Source organism: Pteropus alecto, unplaced genomic scaffold (assembly GCF_000325575.1).
Source record: "Pteropus alecto unplaced genomic scaffold, ASM32557v1 scaffold92, whole genome shotgun sequence".
Classification (NCBI taxonomy): Eukaryota; Metazoa; Chordata; class Mammalia; order Chiroptera; family Pteropodidae; genus Pteropus; species Pteropus alecto.
In genome coordinates this window covers 13,839,607-13,847,723 of record NW_006432447.1, presented here as the reverse complement: position 1 = coordinate 13,847,723, position 8,117 = coordinate 13,839,607, and the positions used below count along the sequence as shown (strand labels likewise).

General features: G+C 37.2%; 2 pseudogenes; both read right to left on the bottom strand.

The window, feature by feature from the left end:
- Positions 1–335: 335 nt before the first annotated feature.
- LOC112475950 overlaps positions 336–8,117 on the bottom strand; it is a 75,738-nt pseudogene continuing 67,956 nt past the window's right edge.
- Positions 1,730–1,848, bottom strand: LOC112476059 (annotated as a pseudogene).

The window sequence follows — 8,117 nt, the reverse complement described above, 5'->3', positions numbered from 1 at the left end:
TCTCCAAAGGGTTTCTTCCCAGATGACAAAATCCTACCTAATGCAAGGTTATGAAATGATGTCTCAAATTCCTCTCCAAAATCTGCAATGTCATGCTAGTAGAAAGCCTAAGAGGAAAATATTGGGCATTCTCACTGTCGTACCATGAGCAGACTTTCAGAGTAGGTCTGCTAAAACAACAAGGATATATGTAACCATCTCATTTCTGTCTATAAACTGTTATCAGCTAGGCTAAATATTGATTAATAAAAACTTCCAATATTAGAAATCAAATATTGAAAAAGAGACAAAAGCTTTTTTTTTTCCTTACAGTTTTTCAAACGTTTTTGTTGGATTTAAAATTCATTTAAGGGATATACAGATATGCAACTAGTTACTCGTCAGCTACTAATATATTTTGGTATCCCTTTGCTTTCTATCCTCAAGAACCAGTTCACTTTTTCTTCATGTTCGATACTTAGCTTTGGCAAAATTTTGCCATGTTCTTCATCTGTTACTAAAGCATTAGTGTCTCTATCCTGCTTGGTATAACGTGCTCTTTTAGTTTTCTTCCTCTGGGTATGTTTTGTAAGACTCTTGTTTTTCCTCAACTTCACTGCTTACATCCCACATCATTATCTTCCCATCATTCCCTTCAGTAAGCAGCAAATAGGATTCTGGCAGAAAACAGATCTAAGATACTCTCAAAGTGTGACCCTTGCATCCCAGTTCCTGTTCACACTAGACTCCTGTCAGCCTAAAGATTCAAACCTTATCATCTTCTGCACCACAACTAAAAATATTGCCACCTGATGCCAGAGACACTGAGTGGGCTAGAATAGGTTTTAAAAGTTGACCAATCCTACTGAATTCTCTGTATCAGTGTCTCTAATGATGCTAGGAGAGGCAAAACTGCAAACTTACATAGAACCATTCAATTAAACTGGCACTTTTTGCAAGCTACATTAGTTCAGCTCCAAAGTTTTGCAAGAACAGTAGGGAACCAAAGGAGAAAATCCAAATGCAATAGGTCTGGCTTAATAAGAAATCTTTCTTCTTTTTTTTCTTTTGGCAGATTCCAGAAGCAAAATAGAATCTGGTTTTCCTGACAAGGAAAGAACTCTGGTATGGGAGAACATAACTTCTTTAAAGGCAAAGACGCTGTCTTCAGAGAGTACTATACCCGGAAAAAAGAACAGAAAGTATCTCTTGCAGTATTCCCTGTCCCTAAGAACAAAGATCTTACTACCATCCACAACACCAGCTTGGCCTCACCATGAAGTTCTTCCAACACTCTACTGATAGAGATTACAAGAGAATTTACAACCCCAAGAAAGTGCAATTTTAAATAATTTTTCAATTATTTTATTCTAAACATTTGGGACTACCATGCTACTATTTTTTTTCTTTTGCTCGGGGTTGGGGGGGGCGGGGATTTGCCTAAGATCATATAATTGGGATGTTACAAAATTGGAATTTTAACGCAATTCTAAGTTCAAAGTACCCTATACATGCTGCCTCTTTAAAGATAGTATGAAGCAAACGTGCCCCGAATAAAGGTAACTCAGAAGGTACCAAGATGTAAAAGGTTGTTATCTTAGTCTTTAGAGTACTAAGTTTGATAGTAGAAAGAGAATATAAGAAATGTTGGCCGCATACAATAATTTTTCTTAATTTCCAATTTTACCTCTTACTGTACTATAAACTATAATTTCATATTCTTTTATTTTTATTTATTATTATTTTTTTACACCTACAGCACCTTGTCTTCCTAGGTGGTCTCCCATCCAAGTACTAACCAGGCCTGACCCTGCTTAACTTCCGAGATCAGACGAGATCGGGCTTGTTCAGGGTAGCACAGCTGTAGACTATAATTCTTGATTAAAGATGAATGACCTATGGGTTGTGATGTTTGGGGTCCACACAGAGAATTAGGATCTTTATGAGAAAATTTTTGTAAAAGAACAATTTCCATTACAATTAATTGCATTTTTAACCGGTTGATACTGCAATGACAAATCTAGTCCTGAAGACTAGTGATCATCTATTCTGACATGATATTTCTGCAGAAAAAAAAAATCATCTTTTCTTAGAGAATCATAGAATTGGAAGCAATTTTAAGAGCATCTAATTTAGCTCTTTGAAGAACAGTGTTCAATAAATTCCATAAGATTTAGGGAGAAGGATTAGGTTTATTCCAAAGTTATCAATTAGACCCAGAATGGACATAGCTGAAACTGCATAATAACCTCAAAACAGCGGCTTAAAACAACTATCTTTTGTGGTTCTCTGAATTGACTTGGCTCATTTTGTCAGTTCTTGCTTGGGATTTTTCATGTGCGTTCTGTCAAATGGCAGCTGAGGCTGGAGTCATTTGAAAGCTCAACAGACTCATAGTTGATGCTGGCTGTTGGTTGGAGGTTCAGCATGGCTCTTAATTAGAGGAACTGGTCACATGTATTCTATATGTGGTGTGAGCTTCTGACAGCATGGTGCCTGAGTTCCAGAGGAAGCACCCATGAGCAAGCCTTCTAAAAGACACAGGGCAGAAGTTCCAAGGCATTATATGACTTGACGTGGGAGTCTGCGAACATCATTTCACCACTACCTGTTGTTCAAGCATGTCGGTAAATCCACGCTACATTCAAGAGATGGAAAATTAGACTCAATATTTTAATGTGAAGGGCAACATGTGCATATGAGGAGGAAAGGAATTGATGGTGAACATCTTTGGAGAATATGTACCAGAACATCTCTTCTTTGTATGTAGTCAGATCAGGTGAAGTTTCACTTGGCAGTTTTATTTTCTTGACTTGCCTTCTTTTTAAACCCTCCTACGGGCAAAAGGAGTATGTTTTGGGGTGAGAAATAATAGATCGAGGGTAGTTTTGTGTTTAATTAACATTGTTCTAGTAAGGTCAATTCTGAGCCTAATTGATAATGGGATTAGATAAAATGAGCCTAATCCTTCTCACTGAATCTCAGAAAATCTACTGAACTCTGTTCTCTAAAGAACTCAAGTAAATGGTTTTTAAATTTTTTTCCAGTCCTAAAATTTTTAAGATATGATGATTTTCTGTAGAAATATCTACTTCTACATATGTAGGCAACATCAGATAATTAAATAAACTTTCCTGATAGAAAAATAAATCATTATTAGAGATGTTATCTCCTTTCTTAGCAAATAATTAACTCATTTTTTAAGGAACTTGTCTTGTCTGGCTTTGAATGAAGAAGTAGATTTCTCCTATCATTCAATCAAAATTGCTATCCAATACACAACTGCCTTCATTTTTTGCTGCCTTCAACAATACCTGAAAAGTAGTTACTACTCAGTAAATGTGTGTTGAATCTTGAATGGTTGAAAGAATGCATGGATGCATGATACTACTGGCACTGTCTGAAATAGCACACAGATGTGTTCCCCAAATCCCAAGAAAGACAAATATATTCTACTGAATATTCTACTTGTATTAATTCAAATATATGTGACATTCTCATAGCATGGCACAAATAGGTTTATAATTTTCTTATCTTTATTGCATAGACCTGTATGTCATACTCATAACCCAGACCCCAGGAGCCATGTTCCCACTGTGCTCAAAAGGTTCAACAAAATTCTGGATGTTTTGAGTTGTGTAAATAAGTTACAAACTTAGTACATCATGGAAAATCAGGTCTCTAATATAAATTCTTCAAAGATCTTTCTAACATATAATTTCCATTTTGATCTTATTTCTGGGCAGAAAAAATCTGCCAATCTCCCCTGAGACGATAAGCCAATGCTTGCTCAGCCTGCCTCTGCACCTGTAAGGAAGCAGACACAAAAACAATGTCCTTTGAGTTGGTCTGGTGCCCCAGCATCTGTGCTTCCAAGGTTATTGTGAATGTTCCAGGTGATAGGCAGCACGGTGGTTCTGGCTCATGCCCATGTGGCCTGGAAGGCTATGTGCTCTGACGCTTTTTGAAACGGTATTGCTAAAATCCTGACACTCCTCCTAATCACTGATTAAGAAACTAACAATTGATCCAAATACGATACTATAGTTTCGCCAGTCCCTCTATTAGCCTGGGAACAGTTGTACTGTTAGATATTGTTAGAGTGGTTTGGCATTGCTCCAAGCTGTGCCCTACACACATACAACTTTTTTTAGAAAAGCTTTGTGTACAAAGAGTTAGACAAATTCCTTAGATGATAGGTCTTTTCTACCTTCTCTGTATAAGAAAATCCCTGCAAAAAGTAATGTGTTTAAAAATATCAGTGTGTTTTTTTATCTTTGTATTGCCTTTTTTTCCCCTTGTCTGAGGTATGTACCTACTTCAAGACCAACGGTTAGGGAGTGCCAAGAGGAAAGACAGCAGTTACAACGTGACTACAAACAGTTAAGATTTGGCTTCTGCCATCTCGTTTGAATTTTAAAGTCTACAGCAAGACAATAGCGAAAGCTAGGATTCGTCTAAAAAAGGGGGTTTGTGTTTATTTTCTTATCATCTTTCTCCCATTTAAAATATCAAGAGGTAATCCTTGCAATTTGATTATAGAATTTTACAAAATGGAACTCTTTCCTAACATGAAGGAATAAAGAAAAGTAGAAGCTATTTCCAGTCCTAACAGATTAAGAAGAGAGAAAGAGGAAAGAGAGTCGAGGGAATGAGAAATATGCCCAAATCTGGCCTGTCCAGGCCAAAATCATTAAAAACATAAAATATATGAAATGGGAGAAAAGAAATCCTCAGAGTAGACAGGCTCCTACTTCACTTCTCATTTAGACTCAAGGAAGAGACCTCTGAGAAAGGTATCCCTATAAATTCATAAGATAATTCCAAGAGTAAACAAAGAGAGAGTAATAGCAGGTCAGATTGAGAGGGACATTTCTGCTCAAGAGCTGCCATTAGCTTCAAAGTGAGAAAAATAACGAGAAGCTCATGCATGCTGCCTAAGGGTCAGGGAGTGTGGTACACGGCTTCTAAGATGGGTCCAATGATCCCCACCTCCTGGTGTTCACAGCCTGGTAGAATCTCCTCTTTTTGAGTAACTTGCTTCTAAACAATAGAATGGCTTAACCTGAAGGGGATGTCAATTCTGTGATTACGTTTCTAATACTGTGACTTTTATCTTGCTAGCAGACTCTATTGCTTTCTCAGCTTATACCCTTTAATGAAAAGGCACACATATCAGGAAACTAAGGATAGCTATAATAGTCTGTCTGGGCTGCAATAAAAAATGCCACTGATCGAGAGCCTTAAATAACAGAAAATTATTTTCTTAGAGTTCTGGAAAGTGGCAGTCGAAGATCAAGGTGCCATCAGGGTTGGTTTCTGGTGAGAACTCTCTCCTTGGGTTGTAGATGGCCACCATCTCACTGTGTTCTCACATGGTCTTTCCTCTGTGCACACGTGGAGAGACAGAGAGACAGAGAGAGACAGACAGACAGACAGACAGACATCTTTGGTGTCTCTTTCTCTTCTCATAAGGACACTAGTCTCATTAGATTGAGGCCCCACCATGATGACCTCATTTAACTTTATCTCCTTAAAGGCCCCATCTCCAAATGTACATTTAAGGTTTGAGCTTCAATATATGAATTGGGATGGGGGGGCACAATTCATCCTATTGATAGTAGCCTCTAGGCAACAGCCAGTAAGGATCTGAGGCCTCAGTCCAATAGCTAAAAAAAAAACCCAAAAAACAATGAATGCTGCCAACAACTAGAGTGAGCTTGGAAGCAGGTCCATTCCCAGTTGTACCTTCAAGTGAGACTGCAGACCCTGGGCCAATACCTTGATTACAGGCTTGAGAGAGACTGTGAAACAGAGGATACAAGTAAGTCATGCCAAAATTCTTGACCAACATAAACTACAAGATGATAAATGTGTACTGTTTTAAACCACTCAGTCTTGTGCTAATTTGTTAGACAGCAATAGATAGCTAATATAGGTCATAGATATTCTGAGAACCAGCAGGTCATCCACTGAGGCCAGGAATCAGGCAAACACATTGCACAGGAATAGAGAGCAGTGTTGACCAAAGGAAATCTGTTTTCTCTCTTCTGTATATTATGTAAGCAGAGAAGTAAGTGTAAGTGTCGTTAAGAATGTGGGTTCCAAAGTCAGACAAACTTGAGTTATATTCCCTCTGAATCTTCTTAGTAGTGTATCTTTGGAAAAATCATTTTACAGTAAAAATGAGTGCAAAGTGGTGAATGAAAGCAAAGTGGCTTGATATCACAAATAGATATGATAAATGCTGAGAAATAAAGTACACAATGAGAATACATTCTTTGGCATATAATAAGCATTTGATTGACATTAGCTATTATTTTTAGGATGCAAGTAGAGAAAGGGAGTAGGGCCGGTGTTTAAAACATGCACTGAGTTCCTAACGGGCACCAAGAAATTTACTACGCTCTATGTGTAATATGCCACATAAAGCTATGGTATGTAAACTATATATAGTCCTGCATCCTCTACATGATGATTTACATCCAACTTGCTACATAGACATATGATTTTGAATCCTCTGCGTAAAATCCCCTAAATATTTACTATATCCTCATTTTGGGAACAGGAATCTCAGGGACTGTAAGTAACTTGACTATAGTCATACGGGTCCCATGGGAATATTTGAATCTAGGATCATGGGTCTTGAGAACCTTGGCCCTTTCTGTTGTATCATGTCTCCAAAATGATCATAAAACCCTGACAAAAATCTGTGGAGGTTATTCAGTACACTGCAGAGTTGAGTGCCAGCCTCTTGCACAACAGAAAATTTAATGACGATAAAATACTGTTGGTTCAGACTATTTTCAATTTGAATTGAATCCCTTTTGCTATCATTTCGGCTAATGTCATGGCACATCAGAAAGAGATTATCATTGGCTGATTTAAAATGACTTTATTCAATTTATTCGATTTACTTCACAAAAGAGAGAAGTAGGTTTATGTTTCTCATCACTTACGAAGAAAAGAGGGTCATCACCCTTTGCATTGCATTGATTTGATTTTTGTTCACATCTTTCTCACACACTCTATTAACTGCAGTTGGATTATTATAGCTTCCTGAAATTGATCAAATTTACATTGGGAAAGATGCTTTTTGAGGGAGGAATCAAGAACATAAACCTTTTCTTTCATATTAATTTGACAGAAGTGGCTACTGAAATCGCCTATTTCCATGCACTCTATGGAGCAAACTACAACTGCTATGTGCATATGTTTCTTTTGACTTCTCAATATGCATGTTGTGTTGCATCTGGAAAATACAATGGTCAGGTTCTATAAGAACATCAACGAACTGTCAGGCCCATCCCACAAAAAATGACAGGAAGACAAGGAGCCCAGGGAAGGGAGAAAACACTAGATAAATAATGTCAGAGTAAGACATTTTAAGAAGAAGCTAGGAGCAAACAAGGGAAATGACAAACCTTCCTAGTAAAGACACTTTCAGGTGCTGTGTTTCTATTAAATGCAGAAAATTGCCTGCTAAAATGACTACCCCCAACAAAAAAAATTCGAGGTATGCTTTATTCCTCCCATTCATTTTTTATCACTCCAAAAATCCAGTAAATATATTCAAGGACATATTGACCATGAATTTAGACTTTAGATCCCTTGGGGACAAAAAACAATATTTGACATATAAAATGATCCATTATGGTGAATACAAAGCAAACTGGCTAGCAATTCTCTGGTGCTCTGTAGGTTTCCTTCAGCCTTTACAGGTTATGCTGTTGAGGTGGGGTTTTTTGTTTTTGTTTTCACTCTGCATCTTTTCCCTTTCTTTTTTCGTTATTGAGTTTAATTACAGTTATTATTTGTGGGCTATTGAGCTTAAAAATCATTTGCTGTCTTGTATATTTAGTCTGTACTTGATTTATTCACAGCTGTTCATCAGTGCCATGCTGTTGAGACTGGGGAGTGAAATTGCTTATCTTCACAGAGCAAAGAAAGCAGCTCCATTTACTCAAGGTCTATGAAGGGAGAATAAGAAAATGATTACAATGGCAATTTTTTAGTTCAATCTATTTAATTTTTCTTTTATGTACCAATATTGTTGTACATTTTTTTATGACACCCTATTAACTATGGTCATTAATTCCTGGAGATACCTAAAAGAATGAAGCTGCACTTTCTCTGGA